Source organism: Rhinopithecus bieti, unplaced genomic scaffold (assembly GCF_001698545.2).
Source record: "Rhinopithecus bieti isolate Rb0 unplaced genomic scaffold, ASM169854v2 scaffold_32012, whole genome shotgun sequence".
Classification (NCBI taxonomy): domain Eukaryota; kingdom Metazoa; phylum Chordata; class Mammalia; order Primates; family Cercopithecidae; genus Rhinopithecus; species Rhinopithecus bieti.
This window is the reverse complement of record NW_016814432.1, coordinates 3,101,229-3,122,737: the sequence shown is the minus strand read 5'-3', so window position 1 is coordinate 3,122,737 and position 21,509 is coordinate 3,101,229. Positions and strand designations below refer to the sequence as shown.

The following is a 21,509-nucleotide window of genomic DNA, read 5'->3' as shown; positions in this document are numbered from 1 at the left end:
GCAATTCTAAATGCTAAAAGGTATAGAGCAATAATTACACAAATCTGAGGAAAAGGATTATAACCCCAGAATGGAAACAAAATATTAAACAGTCAGCCCTTCGTATCCGTAGGTTTAGCAGCTGCAGATTCAATCACCTACAATTCAAAATATTCAGAAAAAAATATTAATAACAATACAAGAATAAAAAGTATTACTTTTAAAAAATACAGCATAATTATTTACATAGCATTTATATTGCATTAGGTATTATAAGTTATCTAAGATGATTTGAAGAATACAGCAGGATGTACATAGGCTATTTGCAAATAACCACATCATTTTACATAAGCAACTTGGGCATCCATGGATTTTGGTATCCAAGAAGGCTCCTGGAAACAATCCCCCACGGATGCCGAGGGACGACTGTATTAAGTGTAAAAATAAAGGAAAACTGTCTTACTTTTTTAAAAAGAGACTTAGAAATTATACAACCAATGCAAGATATTACTTGAGAAATACTTCAGCCAAAAAAGTACAAATAAATAAGATATGCAATGAGCAACAAGTAATAAAGATAATAATTTTAATTATCCCAAACCATTTTAAATAATGCAGATAATGGGCCAGGCGTGGTGGCTCATGCCTGTAATCCCAGCACTTTGGGAGGCCGAGGTGGGTGGATCACGAGGTCAGGAGATTGAAACCAGCCTGGCCAATATGGTGAAACCCCGCCTCTCCTAAAAATACATAAAATAGCTGGGCGTGGTGGCATATGCCTGTAATCCCAGCTACTCCAGAGGCTGAGGCAGGAAAATCACTTGAACCAGGTAGTTGGAGGTTGCAGGAGAGATGGCGCCACTGCATACAGCCTGGTGACAGAGTCAGACTCTGTCTCAAGGAAAAAAAAAAAAAAATTGCAGATAATGAATTAACTGCAATTGTTCAGAAAGATATTAAAAGAGAAAGGGCATACTGTAAAAACAAGTTGATCTAGTATTTAAAATATAAGTTATTTCTACAAAACCTAGAATTTCAAGTAGAAGATGGTAGACTAGCTTAAAAGTTTGCACAAGATTTCCTTTGATCCTTGGCAAGGATACGGTGGCAGGAAGATACTGCTACAGTCTTGGAATTTACAAGTTCAAATATTCTAATGAGGACCAACCAACAAAATATAGTTGGAATGAAGAACTTAAACAACTGGAGGTGGAATACAGTTTTTAAAAAAATTAGATCCATCAGAGATATCAGAAACATACAAAAAAATGAGAACATAAATTTTAAAGACAAAAAGGAATGACAGGAATTAGGACAAGGATAATATGCTGTGAAAGATAAGGAAATCTCCTCTCCCAATTTCGCTAGATGATATTACTCCCCTTTCTTAAAAACATAGTTAACACTGACATTCTTATCTGTTGCCATAGTTCACACAGCTGTTCGGTCTTACTTTTTAAAAATACCAGCTTTATTGAGATATAACGCACATATTCACAAGTTGAGGTATAATTTATAATTTCCCATTTAAAGTGACAATTCAATGGTATTTACTATATATATACACACATACTTTTTTTTTTTTTTTGAGATGGCTGGAGTGCAGTAGTGTGATCTCCGCTCACTGCAAGCTCTACCTCCTGGGTTCACGCCATTCTCCTGCTTCAGTTCACGCCATTCTCCCGCTTCAGCCTCCCCAAGTAGCTGGGACTACAGGCGCCCGCCACCACACCTGGCTAATGTTTTTGTATTTTTGGTAGAGATGAGGTTTCACCGTGTTAGCCAGGATGGTCTCCATCTCCTGACCTTGTGATCCACCCGCCTCGGTCTCCCAAAGTGCTGGGATTACAGGTGTGAGCCACCGCTCCCGGCCAGTATTTACTATATTAACTGGTTTCTACAACTATCACCATAGTCCATTTCAGAGCATTTTAATCATTCCAAAAGAAACTATGTATTCATTAGCAGTCACCTCCCCAGCCCCTGTCCCTTCAACCCTCCCCAATCCCTAAAAATCATTCATCTATTTTGTGTCTCTATTGCCTATTTTGGACACTTCATGTAAACGTCTTTTGTAAGCTGCCTCTTTCGATTAGTATAATATTTTTAAGGTTCATCTATATTGGAGCATGTATCAGTACTTTACTACCTTAAAAAAAACTGTCAGTCTCACTTGTGTATGAAGTCTCTTTTTTCATTTTAGTGGTTCTTTGAGAGACAGGCTCTCACGCTTGTGCTCAGGTTGAAGTGCAGTGGCACAATCAGAGCTTACTGCAGCCTGGAACGCATGGGCTCAAGAGGTTCTCCCACCTTAGCCTCCCAAGTAACTGGAACTATAGGCACACACCACCATGTCCAGCCTTCATTCCTTTTTAAGAAGTACTATTCCTTTGTATACCAATGTATAATATATTTGTTTATCCGTTAACCAGCCAGATGGACATTCGGATTGTTGCTATCTTTTAGCTGCTATGAATAGCACTGCTATAAACATTCTTGTTTAAGTTTTTGTGTGGACCTATGCTTTCATTTCTCTTGGGTAGAGTAGAATTGCTAGATCATCAAGTGGTAGTTCCACGGTTAACAATGTGAAGAACCACAGACTGTTTGCAGAAGTGGCTGCACTAATTTACGTTTTCATCAGTAGTGTACGAGGTTTCCAATTCTGTAATTTCTTCACCAACACCTGTTATGATCTGACTTTTGATTCCACTCATCATAATAGATACAGACTGGTATTTCATTATGGTTTTGATTTGCATTTCCCTAATGACTAATGATGTCAAGCATCTTTTCGCTTGCTTATTGGTCATCTGTAAATCTTTTTTGGAGCAACGTTTACTCAGCTCCTTTGCCCACTTTTTAATTGGGTTGTCTTTTTATTACTGAGCTGTAAGAGTTTTTAGATATTCTAAATGTATATCCCTTATCAGATATATGATTTTCAAATAGTATCTCTCATTCTGTGGGTTGCCATTCACTTTCTTCATGGTATCTCTTGAAAAGCAAAAGTTTCTAATTTTTTTCTTTTCAGAGTTTTATACTTTTAGCTCTTACATTAGGGTTTTGAAACTGATGCACTGATTATAAAATCCATATAAAACAGCAAAGGATCCAGAATAACCAAGAACAAAGTTGGAGGACTTACACTTCCTAAATTCTAAACTTAAAATACTAGCAACAGTAATCAAGAAAGTGCTGTACTGGCATAAGAATAGATGCATAAATCAATGGACTAGAAATGTGAGTCCAGAAAAAAACCCATGTGTCTAGGATTGTCTGATTCTGACAAGAGTGCTAGGACCATTTGGTGGGAAAGAGTAGTCTTTTCAACAAACAGTGCACAGACAACTGGAGAGCTACATGCAAAAGAATGAAGTTTGCCCTTACCTCATAGCACATATAAAACTTAACTCAAATGGATCTCAGACCTAAATGCAGCAGTCTTCGTTTTATGTTTAAATACAGTCACTATTTACCACCGATTCCTTTTACTGTGGCTTTACTATTCCAGTTTTCTTTATTTTGCTTCACCAATTTGCTGGCTGAATTATACTCTCAGATGCTTTCCAAGAAGAAGTGCATAGGTACTGAATAATCACAATTGTTTAATATTTGTTTATAAAAGTTTGTTTTAAAATGGTCTTAAAGGGAAAATTGGATTTATATAAAGTTCTGGAATCACATTTCCTTTGTTCCACCATTTTCTAAAATCAAGAACTTATTCATTCATTCATTCTTTTAACAAATACTGTTGAGTGCCTACCGCATGTTAGACAGTAGTGGGGAAAAGACAGTGTCCCTGCCCTCAGGGCTCTTTGCTCGTATTGGAAGGAAGTAATCAACAAAAGTTATATATCAGCTGGTGGCAAACACTACAGAGATAAGGCAGGATGAATGAGGGATGTAGTTAGAGACTAAATTATAAATGTAAACATACTGTCAAAAATATGTCAACTTCTATGCTTTTGATAATCCTTTCTTACCTTTACTGTTGAGGATCTTTTAGAAACTAATGTCAAATATTAATATAATGAAAAGGAATTAATCTGAAGTTGAGGAGTTCTTTCAATGTCACTATTATTTATTCCTTAAATTGAAAATATCCTTCTATGAAATCCTACCCTATACTAATTTCAAGAACTTAAACGTTGAAGAAGGTTCTACGCCATACAGCTCCATTTCATAATAATTCCAAACCACAGCAGAGCCAAGCATCATAAACTTCTGAGCTGAAAATCCATGCATGAGACAACTTTTTTTAAAACACTGTAACAGAAATCACAAACACTACCTCTAGAAACAAATTCAACATCTACCGTTAAGTATCTGGCACCTTGAGTGTTACATCTGTAAAAAATCTCAAACTTAATAGAGTGTTCTTATCTTCACAAATTAGATGTACTTTAAAATCATGCCAGAAATATCTACCACTCTTACATGGGTGTGGAAAAGTTCTTGTGGACAGGTTATGTCGAAAATTTGAGCTTTTATAAATCTATTTTCCAACTACCAGAAGTCAGAAAAAAAATACATTTAACATGAAGAGTCCCTGTTTGAACATATAGAACACTGGCTACCACAAGATCATCTTCTATAATAGAGTACCTGATAATAAAGTATATGTTTCCTAAGCTAACATACTTGTAAAGAAGTGTCAGAGTGAAAATCAGAGTGCATATATGGAATAATTTACTCCTTAGTCATAATTAATCTAGATACAGAGAAAACCTTGATGACAATGTTGCTAATGGATGATGATGAGCAGGAGGATGATGATACCATATATTTATGTGGCATCAGAATCCCACTGAGGTTTGGAATGTTACCTTATTAATATCCTTCACATCTCTTTGAGGTAAGGAGAGACCACATATTTCAATTTTGCAAATTAGGAAACCATAAATAAAATAATTTACTTGAAATTCCAACAAATCAAAGCACTGCCAAGCTAAATGATTAGTGTAAACAATCTGCCCATTAAACTATAAATTTAGCAAGCACTTGTCATTTATACCCCAAAAGAATCTGTGACAAAAATTAAAGCAGAAATTTCCAAGTGGCAGCACCAGCATCAAATTCCAAAGGGATTACCCAGAGTAAGACTTGCTACAACTGAAGAGCTGCGCAGGACCTACCAACTTCCTTAATCATAAAGTACTTGCCTCACAATCTCAAAAACAGTTAAACTGGAGTACAAAACAGTTAGGTTTGGAGTAGCAAATTCTTGTGTTTTGAAACAACTTGCTGTGCAATAAGGAGGGATAAAATCATCTCAGAAATAAATTGACACCTTTCAAAGGTCAAGGAAACAACTGCCCTGAGCTAGGGTCAGAGCCGTTAAGTTACCACTGCACCGAATTTCTGTTTATTATGTCCCTTTTCCAATGCTATCTTTGCCCAAGACAGCTATTTTGCACTAAATTTCTGGTAAACATCCAATGTAGGTAATTATATTCTGGCATTGGACATCTACCACACATTAAATTAAGACTTGATATCATGTTCACATAGCATCCTGAACTATACGCCAGAGTTAAATCTTCCAAGGCTATGATTCAGCTTGTGACAAGGCTCTTCTTCTCTTTGAAATAATACAAAATAGTCAGAGATCAATGAAATAAAAAGTCATCTGGACATATATCTCTATATTTAAAATTAGTTATTCAAGATTTTAGAGTATGTCCATTGCCAAATGGCTATAGGGCAAGCCCTTCCTTCAGACTGACAATTTGAAAGTACTTCTTGGTCATACAACACCTACTGCCTAAAAGGAGTGATACAGATTTAATGCAGCATAGTCTCTAAAGGACACTTTCCGGATATAGCGCTTGGTGGAGATCATGACCTATGGAGGCCATCAAGAGGCTGCTATTTATTATCCCTCACCATGAAACAGCTGCCTATTACTATCAGTATTTCAAAACAACTCAAAATTTGAGAGTAAAATGTAGCCATTTTTGAATTTTACAATTCACTTAGTAATTTACTATGATATTAACTAATTTTTAAAATATTAAAAGTATTTCTCCTCTTAAGTCCTTCCAGATGATACCAGATATTATACCAGGGAAGTCTGACAGCTCATAGTTGCTTGACACGGGGGTGCTTGATACAAAGACACATCCTCTGGGCTTGGCTCAATATTCTTACTGACAGAAGCCTTCTGAACTATCACTGAACTTAGTGGCTGATGCCACAACTTGAGACTTCTGGAAACAGGAAAGAAATCCTGAACACGTCATCCAATGACACTTACCAAAATTGTGAGAGGAGAGAGCACAACTGATCAAAACAAGGATTGTGGGATAAAGGAGCAAGGAGTACAAAGGCCCTAATTTTAAGAAAGTTTTAAGTGGGTTTCTGATGTTTGGATTTAATAATGCTCATTAGAAAATTATTTGAGCGAATGTTTGACATTAGCGGCTGAAATCTATAAAATACAGCAACTGGAATTAAACTAATAAAATCGTACACAGTATCAATCCATAGATTTAATAACCAGATAAGGGTGATTTGCAATGAGTATACAGACAGTTTATAGGTAAGTCAGAGCTTCTCAAGTACTTAAGAAGTACTTAAGGGTGCTTATAAACAAAGTCCTGTTGTAAGTAGTTCGAACATTCTTGCTAAAATCTTGTTTGCACTATTAGCTTGCTTAGTGGAACTTTTTTCAGAGACTGTTATTGTGAGTTTTAATAAGGCTTGTGTCTGGAATAGCTCAAGTCCTTACTCAGTGGGGCCTGGATTAATAAGGTTTTAAATTACCTCAAAATACAAGGCCTCATGCAATATGTTAAGTATCACTAGGATTCAGGGAATTCAACTGTATGGTCCAAGCTAGAGGTAAGAAAATCCTAGTCAAAGCCAGTGGATAAAGGCCATTTACCCCTCAGAAAACAATTGCCCCTTTATGATTTCAACTCTTTAAGGGGAAAGCAGAGACAAATTTATGTGTCTTGGAATGGACAGAGACTGGAGTTACATCCTAAATCAACTGGCATTTTGACATGTAAAATCTACTTTAACAGTTTTAGTTTCTGTTGGCTCATTTTCCATCAGAAATCTTGGTACAGCAGAAAAAAGTCTAAACCCCACAGCCTGTCACTTGACTCACTCTATCAGGAACAGTATCTTACCTTCTTGATCTTCCATTAATCCAGTACAACCCACCCATTTGTCTTCTCCATTTCTACACCCAGTGTGTTCAACTTCAAAGAGAAAAGCACAGAGGTCTGAAAACTGGCACACACCTCAGATATCCAGCTTCCAGACTCAGCTAGACCCTCCAGACCACCTGGTACAGCTGACAGCATTTGACTCAAGAAGACTGTGCCATGCTTCTTGAAATATGCTCCCTTCCCTTGGTCTTCATATATCACCAACTCTTAATTCTTCTCCTACTTTTCTAATCACTCCTAACCAGGCGCTTTTCACTCAACACCCTTAACACTTGGTGTTCCCAATGTCTGTCTCTTTCCCCCACAGAACTCATTTTGTCAGAGTGATTTCCTCACACTCGCCTATCATTTAATATACTAATGACCTCCAAATCCTCATTTCTAATTCAATCATCTTTTGAGTTCCACACAAGCATGTCTAGCTCCCTCCACCTGAATGCCCTCACCTCCATTCACTCAGTCGCACCAACAGAAATATAAAAATTGGCCAGGCACATTGGTTCACACCTGCAATCACAGCACTTAAGGAGGCCGAAGCAGGAGGATCACTTGAGCCCAGGAGTTTGAGACTGGCCTGGAAAACACAGGGAGACTTTGACTCTACAAACAATTAAAAAAAAAAAAAAAAAAAAAAAAAAAAAAGCCAAGAACAGTGGCTCATGCCTATAGTTCCAGCAACTTAGGAGGCTGAGGTGGGAAAATCGCTTGAGCCCAAGATACTGAGGTTGTAGTGAGCTATGATCATGCCACTGCATCTCTGCCTGAACCACACAGCAAGATCCTGTCTCCAGAAAAGAAAAAAGAAAGACAAGTATAGAAATCATCTAATCCATGGGTTTCCGGGGTGAAGGAAAAAGCGCTGGGTTCTAAATCTCGGCTCATAATTACTATGCATTTCTTAACAACTGCCACAAAATATAATTTTTACTAATTTCTAGGAAAACCTACAAATTAATATTTTATATACTATTTGTATTGTTTTGTGTTTCTATATTAGCTGAAAACACACTTTTCAACATCATTTTCCTGTGTCTCCCTCTCAGTAATTTCCACCACCTTTTCCATTCTGTAACCAAAAAGCTAGCAAGGCATTTAGCTTTCCCCTAAATAAATTAATCACACAAAATTACCTCACTACATTCTGACCTTTAATTTATATGAATACAAAGTGTACGAAGTTTTGCAACACAGTGTTCAAAGCAGTTGGGAGAGTTATTTGCAGGACACACTGCAAATAATTTGCCCTCAAATGCAGACATGTTTTGAGCAATATGCTTAGTATACGCGTATGCAGAAGAAAAATGCCAATCTGACTTAGTATACACTTATGCAGAAGAAAAATGCCGATCTGTTATATAATTTCTTTTCTTATAACTTTCCCTAGGAATAGAGAAAAAGTGACAAAATATTAAAGAAAGTTTCAAATACAATACTCTTATAAATAAAATAGAAAATAAATTACTCAGAAAACACAATTTTGAACAGATTTTGATGAGGTGGAATAACTGTACAAAAATCTCATCCTTAAGTAGCTTCAAGGCATAAAATGCAGGAAAGTATCTCAAATTCTGTCAGGCATGCAATTATCCCATGAAACCACAACTTTAGGAGCTGTGTGTGCATACGTGTAACACCAAGTGTGTTACTGAATGAACTAACAGGACCAATGCAAGTAATACCATTATAGCACACCATAAGCTTTCCCCTAATTAAAACATGACATTCTTTCATAATTCTAAGCATGTACATTTCTGGAGAACATTATCTGTACAGGCATTTATAATGAAACATTCTATAAGAAATTTAGCCTTCAATTAGTTTTCTCTAGCTACTTTCAGTTTTTTCTTTTTTCTTCTTGGTTTATTTAATTATATTTCTTTCCAACTTTTATTTTAGATTCAGGGGATACATGTGCAATCTTCCAGTTCTTTGCTGTTTCCTCACTATGTTCTCAAATTTACTTGGTTGTCTCATAAAAGAGCCTGATGTTTTAATTTCTTGGCTTCTGAAGCTTAAGGGTTTTTGCAGTGTTTAAAACAATCTTACAGTTCTTCAAAATTGAATGGTTGATATTATCAAGTGGTATATTTTAGGGGAAAAATGTTCAAATAATAGAAGGATTCTCAGCACAGCCATTGAGTCAGCAGTGCTAAAGGGTATATTCTATTTTCTTGAGTGTTTGGTTCCACAAGTTTTTTCAGGGTCAACTGTAAACTAAATATCAAAACCTAAGTGCTTATCGCCATGTATTACAAAGAAAATATACTATGACCTCATTTTACTATTTTGTGTAATTTCAGAACATTTTAAAATTTATCTTTTCTACTCCATTTATTTCCAAAATACTTTTTTAAATTGCAATTTATAGTCTATTTGCATTCAAAACACTTTAGAAATAAAATACAAGTAGGTTAAAAATCATATCTTTCTTATCATTTGATGAAGAGTATCCATATTCTTCCCAAGACAGTAACATTTTCTTAGCACTAAATTTCAGTAGGAAAGCATTTTTAACATTGTTTTGAATGTAAAACGTTCTTGTTAAGATTGTTTCTTATATTGATTCCCAATGAAAGACAAAATATATGGCTTTGATTTAGACATATTTAAACCAATACTTGTCACACTTACACACGATGCGTTTTTCTTCACTGACTGTGAAGTTAGTATGTTATGGCATACACCTCAGGACTGGCTGATCTAGCGGATGGAATCAGCAGTGTGTCCCTTGGCTGCCTCTTTCATAACTACTCAGCTCTTCCACCCCTGAGCTGAGCAGCTGACCATTCACTGTGAAGCCTGTTGAAGACTGATAGAAATGCTGATACTCTATATTGCTGGGCAAAAAGATACGCATTCTTGTAGATAACAGACTATTAAGGAGCTTAGCTTGCATGTACCTAAACCATATTGACAGGCCAAGACTGTAGAAAATGACTCATTTAGAAAAATATTTTATATCCTAAATGAATCTCAGAGATTAGTGCTTCATACTTGTCCTGTGAGTCCTGCTGGAAGTTCCTTTGCTCCCAAGGTGGTGCAGACACGCGCTCCACAGCGCGGAGTACAAAGGCGCTCCACAGTCCCAAGCAGACACGCGCTCCACTGCGCGGAGTACAAAGGCGCTCCACAGCCCCGAGCAGACACGCGCTCCACAGCCCCGAGCAGACACGCGCTCCACAGGGCCGAGCAGACACGCGCTCCACAGGGCCGAGCAGACACGCGCTCCACAGGGCCGAGCAGACACGCGCTCCACAGGGCCGAGCAGACACGCGCTCCACAGGGCCGAGCAGACACGCGCTCCACAGCCCCGAGCAGACACGCGCTCCACAGGGCCGAGCAGACACGCGCTCCGCAGCAGTGATCTTTGTTTGCTATATGCCCTAGCAGGTATGTAACATACCTCATTTTTTGGTTTTGTGTTATAGTTCCAGCTTTCTCTTACTCACTTCGCCAATTACTATATGAAAAGCAAGTTGCTAGATTGGTAACTGAGTTTATACAAATAAAAACAGGAAACAAGATGTTAAGTGCTGTTATTACTGTCATTATCTTATATTCAGCATTTCATTTAATCTTTGTAACAATCCAATGAGCTAGGTATTTTTATTCTAATTTAAAGGAGAAAAGTGGTTAGGTTTGTATTTAGTGCCACTTCTTGACTCACCAGTCACATTTAGGAACACATTTTAGGGTCTCTGTTCCCAAACTAAATTCGGATATGAACATACATACATCCTGATGCCTCTACATTCTGTATTTCCTGATTGACATTTGGTTAAACCATGAAGAAGTAGTGACGAGCCAACTCTCAACAGTGAAACAGGCTCCATTTAGGTGACTTTTTATACAGATAGCTTCCCAAATCCCATACTACATCTATGATATCAGACACTTGAGGAATGGGCATTTGGAATGTTTTCTTTAGGTATATGGCCGGATTCAGGAACCAATGGTTTAGAAAACTACACCTCAGAAATCTTAGGTCCTGTAAGTGCTGTCAAAAGCAGACTAGAATCCAAGATTCCCAACTGGAAACCCTGGGAACTTTTCACAATGCCACAAAGATACGCTTTAAAAGGCAGGGGGGTCTCTTTCACAAATATATTAGATCTGAGCACAGAAAACCATTCAGTCCTTGGTTCGTTTAAAGCAGCACAGGTAAGCCTAAGCAAGGAATAAATCAAGCAGCGAAGATTTAATGTGAACCCAAAAAATCAGGAATAAAGGAGATGAAAACTGGTAAAGATACTAAAAAATGGAAAGGGAAAATGACTGTTATTACAGAATGTGATAAAAGCTGCCAATGTCAATGACAAATGGGATCTTCATCTCTATCAGAATTCTACAAAGTATTGAAAAACACATGTTACTGTACTCTCCAAAACAGATTGCTTATATTTATTTTGAACACAGCCTCAATGACCAGTAGGAAAAAGTGGTCTAACATGCTACTGACATACAAGAAAAATACTTGAAGATACAATAGCTGAAAACTGTCATAAATTGATAAAAGACTGTAATCCTTCTGATCCAAGAAACCCAACGGACCCTGAGCAGGATAAACACAAGAAAAACACATAGCACATGAGGTCAGGCATGGTGGCTCACGCCTGTAATCTCAGCACTTTGGGAGGCCGAGGCAGGCGGATCACAACATCAGGAGTTCAAGACCAGCCTGGCCAATATGGTGAAACCCCGTCTCTACTAAAAATACAATAATTAGCCAGGTATGGTGGCGGGCACCTGTAGTACCAGCAACTCGGGAGGATGAGGCAGGAAAATCGCTGGAACCCAAGAGGCAGAGGTTGCAGTGAGCCGAGATTGCGCCATTATACTCCAGCCTGGGTGACATAGCAAGACTCCATCTCAAAAAAAAAAAAAAGAAAAGAAAAGACAAGAAAGAAAAACACATAGCACATCAAAATCAAATTACCCTAAGCTAGTGATATAGCAAAAATGCTTCAAACAAAGTGGAAAAGACCCATAGAGAAACAAACACAAGGATAATGAGATTGCCTGTCAAAATGTTAAACAGAATCTAATGTAAAAAGAGTTTTAAAGTGCTAAAAGTCACTAGTATTCTATATCTATGAAAATAACACTCAAAAAGGTAAAATGAAGATATTGGCTGAGACAAGAGCTGAAAAAATTCACTGAGAGCAAACAGAAACTACATGAAATGTAAATGTAATGTTTAGACTAAACAAAAACTATACCAAATAAAAACTTCCATCTATGTAAAGAAATGAAGAATGTGAGAAGTGATAAAGATGTGGGTAAATAAGCCTTTTAAACATTTAAAAATTGTTTTAAAACTATTTAAAGCCAAAATAATAAAACTATATTGCAGGGTGAAAAACATGGGGAAATAAAATCTATGAAAACAATAGAACAAAGACCAAATGAGGAAATGGAAGTATATTATTGTCAATCTCTTACATTATATGGGAAGTGATATAAACTGTCTACAAATAGAAATAAGATGAAGGTGCATATTATAAAATCTAGATAAATCATTTTTTAAAAAATCAAACAGGTATAAACAAATAAGATAAAGATTTAAAAGAATGCTTTAAATATACCCAATTCAACCCAAATAAGGCAAGAAAAGACGGGGAAAGGATCCAAGAACAAATGTGACAAATAAAAACCGAAACATTAGAACGGCTTAACTCAGCAAAGGACGTGAACAGACATTTTTCAAAAGAAGACATACAAATGGCCAACAAGCATGAGAAAAAAGGATCAACATCTCTCATCAGGGAAATGCAAATGAAAACCACAATGAGGTAGCATCTTACAACAGTCCGAATGGCTATTACTAAAAAGTCAAAAAATAGAAGATGTTGGTGAGGATGCAAAGAGAAGGAAACACATATGCTGCTGGTGGGAATTTAAATTAATACAACCTATATGAAAAACAGTATGGAGATTTCTCAAAGAACTAAAAATAGAACTACAATTCGATCTAGCAATCCCACTACTTGGTATCTACCCAGAGGAAAAGAAACAATTATATAAAAAAGATACCTCCACTCATATGTTTATCACGGAACTATTCACAATAGTAAAGATGTGGAATCAACATATAGGTCCATCATTGGAAGACTGGATTAAAAATGTGGCATATATACCATGGAATACTACTCAGTCATAAAAAAGAACAAAATCAGGGCCGGGTATGGTGACTCATGCCTGTAATCCCAACACTTTGAAAGGCCGAGACGGAAGGATTGCCTGAGGCCAGGAATTCGTGACCATCCTTGGCAACACAGTGACATAGTGAGACTCAGTCTCTAGAAAAAAAAAAAAAAAAATTAAAAATTAGATAAGCGTGGTTGCACATTACCTATAGTCCTGGCTACCTGGGAGGCTGAGATAGGAAAACCCCTTGAGCCTAGGACTTGAGGCTGCAATCAGCTATGATTATGCTATTGCATTCTTGTCTGGGCAACGGAGCAAGACTCTTATCTTCAAAAATAAAAAGTAAAATACAATAAGAACAAAATCACGTCTTTTCTAGCAAGGTGTATGAAACAAGAGGCCATTATCTTAAGTGAAATAGCTCAGAAACAAAAATTCAAATACTGTATATCCTCACTTACAAATGGGAGTTAAATAATGTGTACACATGGACATAGAGAGTGGAATAAAAGATACCACAAAGGCTTGGAAGGGCAGGAAGGGGGTTAGGGATGAGAAATTATGTAATGGGTATAATGTACACTATTTGGGTGATGATTACACTAAAAACCCAGATTTCACCACCACACAATATATCCATGGATCCAAACTGCACTCACACCCCCTAAATTTATACAAATACAAATGAAATAAAATTAAAAGACTGTAATTTAATTAGGTGAATAAGTACATTAAGTGAAATGGTCTAAACACTCTAATTAACAGATTGTCACACTAGACAAAATTGTAAGATTCAATAACATGTTTTTTATGTGAAATATAAGTATGAAGACAGATTGGTTAAAAGGATGGGCAGTTTTATCATGCAAACACTAATGAAAAGAAAGCTGGGTAGTTTCAGCTACAAAATATAAAGAACCTGGGTTTATCACTAGCCCTCACAACAAGAAAAAATGCTGAGGAAATGGAAAACCAATGACTTTTCTTAGGTCCATCTGAGAATTTAGGTCACAGGGCAAACAACTACATTAAAATTATTTTTTATTTTTTTCTGGAGAGACAGGTGAATATAGAGAATGGCAGTAGAGATTGGCTTATCTGAAGGAGAAACCACGAGGAAAATCAAAATGGTAACTTCAGTGAATTGCTGGAGAATGAATATGCACTAGCTTGGGAGCTAAAAAAGTCCCAGGAGCCCCAACTTAGAGGAATCCCCAAACTTTTAAGAATTTTACCTCCAAGAACTCCAAGACAATCTTTATGGTGAACATCAGAGAAAACCCCCTCCTGTTGCAGTAGCAGTTTTGAAATACACCAAGGGTATTCTGGTCTCCCTAACCAAAAACCTGCCTTCTCAGGGAAAATGCTTCAACAAAGCCTTCTCTGACCTAGGGGAAAAGCAGACACTCAACTCTGGCCGTATCTATCTGTCCCGTCTCCTTTGAAAGAAAAAGAAAAAAACTGCTAAGAAACAATTCTGAAGTCACAGGCCAGAAATTCAGCCTTATTTTTAAAATAGGACCTTACCAACATTCATCAACAGGGCTTCCATATAGTAAGAGTGGATTACAACTGAGAGAGCAGTAAGCCACAGACTCTATTTAGGAAATAGTTCTCAGGGAATCCCCCACAAGAAGGGGAAGAAACAACATCACAAATAAACTAGAGAAAACTAAAACCTCTGGCACCTACAGCTACAGCAAATACTAAGCAAAACCCAGCTCATAGTCAGGTTAACATAAAACCTCACACTAAAAGCTTGCTATCTCAGTTCCTATTACTTGATAAGTCCAGCTTTCAACAAAAAATGACAAGGTCATGACAAAAGAAAAACAAGAAAAACCACCATCTAAAAAAACAAAGTAAGCATTAGAAACAGATTCACATATAACAGATTTTTAAATTATCAGATAGGGAAGTTAAAGTAATTATGATTAATATTTTAGGGCCCTTAATGGAAAAAGTAGACAACAGACAAGAAGATATGTGTAATGTAAGAAGAGAGATGGGAAAAAGAACCAAAAGAAAATGATAGAAATCAAAATACTGACAGAAATGAGTTCCCTTGACATGACCACGGAAAAAGTCAGTGAGCTCGAAGATATATCAATAGAAGCATCGCAAACTAAAATGCAGAGAAAAGAGAATAAAAGAAAGGAAACAATGTCCAAGAACTGTGAGACCATTACAAAAGGTGTAACCAACATGTAATGAGAATGCCAGTAAAAGAGCAAAGGAAGGTAGGAGAAGAAGAAATATTTAAAGTAGTAATGGCTGAGATTTGCCCACATCTAGCAACAAATACCAAATCAAAAGTCAAGGAAGCTCAGAGAACACCACAGAGGATAAAAACAAAACAAAACAAAAAATATATACATATATATATATAGATAGATAGATAGATACATATATATAGGCATATCATAACTGCAGAAAACCAGAGAGTATCTTCAAAGAAGCTTGTCAAAAAACAAGCAAGCCAAAAGAGAACTGTATGAAATATTTTAAAATATTAAAAGAAAAACACCCAACAAACTAAAATTTCATATACAACAAAATTATCCCCCCAAAATAAAATAAAACTTTCTAAGGCAAACAAAACTGAGGGAACGTGTTGCCAAGAGACCTGCCTGGCAAGAAACACTGAAGGAAATTCTTCAGCGAGAAGGAAAATTATATAGGTCAAAAAACTCAGGAAACAACAACCATTAAAAAAAAAAAAAAAAAAAAAAAAAAAAAAAAAAAAAAAAAAAACAGAGAAGAAAAGGGTAAAATAAAATTGTTTTTATTCTCAACTGATTTAATATGTAACTGTTCAAAGTGATAACAGAAACGAAACAACATACGGGTGATTCTAGTATATGGATAAGTAAAAAGAAGGACAGCAATGTTTTAAGAGGTGGAAGGGAGATGTTGAAAATACTCTGTTATAAGTACAAAGTACATGAACTATCTGTGAAGCAGCATACTGTTATTTAAAAGTGGATTTAAATTAGCTACTAATGCATATCCCAAACTTTCGGGCAGCCACTGAAAATTTTTTCCAATAAATACATTTGGTTAAGGCAGGAGAAAAAATAGAGTAATATAAAATGCTTAATGAAAATCGGAGAAGGCAAGAATAGAGAGGAAGATGAAGAATAAAATATAACTGCAAAAAATAGAAAACTGATACAAACACAGATATTAATTCTACCATATCAATAATCATTTTCGATGTAAACAGTCTAAATATACTAATTAAAATACAAAGAGTGACACCGTGGATAAAAAATAAGACCCGACTATATGTTGTCTATAAGAAACTCACCTTGAAGTATAAAGTCACAGGTAGATCAAAAGTAAAGGGATGGATAAGTGTATATCATGCCAACACTAATCGAAAGAAAGTTGAAGTAGGTACATTAATCTCAGAGAGAACAAAGAAAATTATCAGTAATAAGGAAGATATTATGTGATGATAAAGGGGTCAATTCTCCGAGAAAACATAATAATCCTTAACAAGTAAGTACCCTACAAAAGAACAACAAAATTCATCAGACATGACTGATAATGCAAGGTGAAATAAAGCCATTTTTAGAAATGGAGGCTATACGCCGCCCTCTATCAGTAATTCACAGATCCATCTGGCAGAAAATCAGGAAGGACATAGCTGAAGGGAAAACCACCATCCATCTGCTAAAAAGACTTAATTGATATTTACTGATTACTTCAGAGTACACATTCTCTTCATGTCACATACAACATTTACTAAGATAGACCACGGATGGGACCCTAAAACACACAGTAGCAAAATTCAAAAAACAGAAATTAAACTGTACCCTCAGATCACAGCGAAATTAAATTTAGAAAGTATTTGGAGATTAAACTTCTAGATAAAAATAGATCAGAGAAGTATCAAGGTAAGTGTTTAAACATTTTTAACCAATAAAAGTAAAGCTACAATTTATCAAAATGCACAGGATGCAGGAAAAGCAGTGCTCAGAGGAAAACGTATAGTATTGAATGCAACATTAGGAAAGAGGAAAATTCTAGAATCAATAATCTTAGGAAACTAGAGAAAGAAGGGCAATACAAACTTAAAGCAAGCCAAAGAAAGAAAATAGAGCAGTCCCCCTTATCTGTAAGGTGTATTTTCCAAGATCCGCAGTGGATGCCTGAAACTGCAGACAGTGCCAAATCTGACTACTATGAATTGGAACACGTTTGTCCATGTCTTCTACCCACACATTTAATGCCTTTCCATCTTAACGACATTTATCATGCACTGTGGCCCAACTTTTGTAGTTCGGCAAAACTAGCAAAACAATAAAACTAGCATGACTTTTTCTTTCCCATTTTAAGAAAAGAATATTCATTCTTAGCAATCTCAGTTTATGGTTTTTTTCCTTTCCTTGTTGAGAGCTTTCACCTTAAAGGAAGGCTAGGTGTAGCAGCATAGGTCTGCAATCCCAGCACTTTGGGAGGCTGAGGCAGGCAGATTGCCTGAGCCCAGGAAATAGAGACCAGCCTAGGCAAAACCCTGTTTCTAAAAAACAAAACAAAACAGAAAAATTATCCAAGCATGGTGGCACACAACTGTAGCCCCAGCTACTTGGGAGGCTGAGATGGAAGGATTGCTTGAGCCTGGGAGGTTGAGGCTGCAGTGAGCTGTGGTTGCACCACTGCACTCTAGCCTAGGCAACAGAGCAAGGCTCGGTCTCAAAACACAAGCAGAAAGCAGAGATGAAAACAGATGATTGTCCAGAAAAAAAACAACAGAGAACCAAGGAGTACTTCCAGAAATAAAGGGGAATCTATCAGAATAAAAAAGTTATCAATTAATAAAGAAGGCACAACCATCCTAAATGTGCATGGACCCAATAATAGAGCTACAAAACATATAATGCAAAAACTACCACAACCAAAAGGAGACAGACTCAAATTCAGAATTATTATTGGATATTTCAACTGTTTCATCAGTAATTGCTGAAACTAGAGAACAGGAAATCAAGACATAACACTATCAACTAACTTGAACGAATGGACAATTAATGAACACTATATTTAAGAACAGATGATTATATATTATTTTCAAAATGCTCATGTAGTAAGACTATAAGGTGGACCAAAACCATGTTTCCATATTTAAAAGGATCAAAATAACAAAGAAAATACTCTCTAACAACAATAGGATTAAACTATAAATCAATAAAAACAATTTCTAGAAAATATGCAAATATTTAGAAAGAGCATATTTCTAAATAAACCATGGGTCAAAGAAGTCAGAAGAGAAATTAGAATATATATTTTAATTGATTGAAAATTAAAACATATCAAAAATTTCAGTCAGCAAAGGCAGTGCTGAGGGGTTAATTATGGTTTTAAACACATACAAAGAGCAGAAAGATCTAAAACACATAATCTAAATTTCATCTTGAGAAGCTTTAAAAAAAAAGACAAATCGATCCCCAAGTAAGTAGAAGAAAAGAAATAAACATAAAAGCTGAAAGCAATGAACTGGAAAGGAAAAAACAACAGAGAAAAATCAATGAAGCCAAAGGTAGTTTGCTGAAAAGATCAAGAAAATGAAGAAACATTTACAGGTAGCGCTGAAAGGACAGCGGGGGAGACAAGACACAAAATTATCATATCAGGAATGAAAGAAGCAAGTTACCTGCAGATCGTACAAATATTAAAAAAGAAATGCCATAACCAACCACAATTGATTCTTTTTCTTTTCTTCTTCTTCTTCTTTTTTTTCCCCGAGACAGAGTCTCACTCTGTTTGCCAGGCAGGAGCACAGTGGCGCTATCTCTACTCACTGCAACCTCCGCCTCCTGGGTTCCAGCGATTCTTCTGCCTCAGCCTCCTGAGTAACTGGGATTACAGGCGCCTGCCGTTGCACCCAGTTAATTTTTGTATTTTTAGTAGACACAGGGTTTCACCATGTTGCCCAGCCTGGTCTCAAACTCCCCACCCCAGATGATCCTCCTGCCTCAGCCTTCCAAAGTGCTGGGATTACAGGTGTGAGCCACCATGTCCAGCCCACAATTGACTCTTTAACATGGGAATTAGGGGTGCCAACCCCCCTTGCAGTTGAAAATCCATTTATAACTTTTTACTTCCCCAAAATTTAATTGCTAACTACTTACTACTTACTGTTGACTGAAAGTCTTAACCATTAATACATATTTCATATGTTATATGTATTATATACTGCATTCTTACAACAAAGTAAGCTAGAGAAAAGAAAATGTTAAGAAAATTGTAAAGAAGGAAAAAATGTTACATTTCCAAAAAAGTCATATCTAAAATTAAGCCATATTGTCACCAGGCCACCATTCTAACATTACTGAAGAAAGCTGCATATGCTGCAGTTATACTGGGTAAAGAATTAAGCTTATCTTGTTTTTTTTAAATAGAAATAACTTTTTTTTTTTTGAGACGGAGTCTCACTCTGTCGCCCAGGCTGGGATGCAGTGACGGAATCTCGGCTCACTGCAAGCTCCGCCTCCAGGGTTCAACCCATTCTCCTGCCTTAGCCTCCCGAGTAGCTGGGACTACAGGCGCCCGCCACCACGCCCGGCTAATTTTGTTTTTGTATTTTAGTAGAGACGGGGTTTCACCGTGTTAGCCAGGATGGTCTCGATCTCCTGACCTCGTGATCCACCCACCTCGGCCTCCCAAGGTGCTGGGATTACAGGGGTGAGCCACCGCGCCCAGCCAGAAATAATGTTTAAATTTAAAATGTTCAAGTTAATTCACAATATTGTGCCATCCATAGGTTTCCTCACCCTGCCTGTCATCCACAAAAACCTTTACAATTTTTGTTTCTTCATTGAATCTTCAGCTACAGTTCTGTATAACTTTTATTTTCTCCGAGTATTAATTTGAACCTTCTGTATCTACCGGCAACAACCTGACATATAATCTGCCTTAAACTTTAAGGTTTATAATGATTTTAGAATACAATTACACTGATTCTATGACTCAAATCATATCTAAACATACATAGCTTCACATAATGGAATAGTAAGGAGTTATGCAAAGTTTTTGACAGTGGTTTTGTTGAGATATCATTCCCATACCATGTAATTCACCCACGTAACTGTACAGTTCAATTTCAGTAACACAGTCAGCTTTAGAACATTTCTAACACTCTCCAAAGAAACCTTATGCCACTTTTAGCAGTCGCTGGCCATTTGTCCCCAGTCCCCCAACTCTAGACAACCACTAGTCAGCCTTCTATGCCTATAGATTTATCTATTCCAAACTCTTCACATTAACAGAATCATAATATGGGGTGGCTTTTACTAACTGGCTTTTTCACTTATCATAATGTTTTCAAGGTTCATCCATGTTGTAGCATAGGTATTTCATTCACTTTTTGTGACTGAAAATATTTCATTGTGTGTATAGATAAATTACATTTGATTTATTTGGACATTTGGTTGCTGTCATCTTTTGGCTATTATAAATAATGCTGCTGTGAACATTCATGTACAGGTTTTTCTATGAATATGCATTTTAATTTCTTTGGAGTATATATCTAGGGATGGAATTGCTGGAGTACATGGTAACTTGACATTTAACCTTTCAAGGAACTGCCCATCTATTTTCTAAAGTGGCTGCATCACTTTATATTCACACCAGCAGTGTATCAAAGTTCCCATTTTTCCACATCCTCATCAACGCTTGGTACAGTCTTTTTTATTATCCACCCTAGTAGATGTGAAATGTCACCTCACTGTGGTCTTGATTTGCATTTCCCCGATGGTTAATAATGTTTTTATGTGCTTATTGACCACTGACAGTGTATAGAAATACAAGTGATTTTTATATATTGATCTAGTATCCTGAACCTTTGCTGAATTATCGGCTGAAATAATTTTTAGTGGATTCCTTATGATCATCTATATACAATATAAGATGATGTCATCTCCAAATAGAGATAGTTTAACTTCTTCCTTTCCAATGTAGATGTCTTTTGTTTCTTTTTGTTGCCTAACTGCTCTAGCTCCAGTCTCCATGCAATGCTGAATGAAGCAGAGACAGCCTATAATCTCCTCTTATTACTCATCTTAGAGGGAAAACATCCTGTCTCTCACTATTAGGTATGATATTACCTATGAGTTTTTTCTAGATCCTCTTTTTCAGGTTGAAGACATTCTCCTTTTCCTTTTTTTTTTTTTTTAATTTTATTTATTTATTTAAATTTTT

General features: G+C 36.5%; 1 protein-coding gene across 3 annotated transcripts in view; it reads right to left on the bottom strand.

Moving 5' to 3' along the window:
• GMDS (GDP-mannose 4,6-dehydratase) overlaps nucleotides 1-21,509 on the bottom strand; it is a 651,165-nt gene that overhangs the window by 394,571 nt on the left and 235,085 nt on the right. The window lies entirely within an intron of this gene.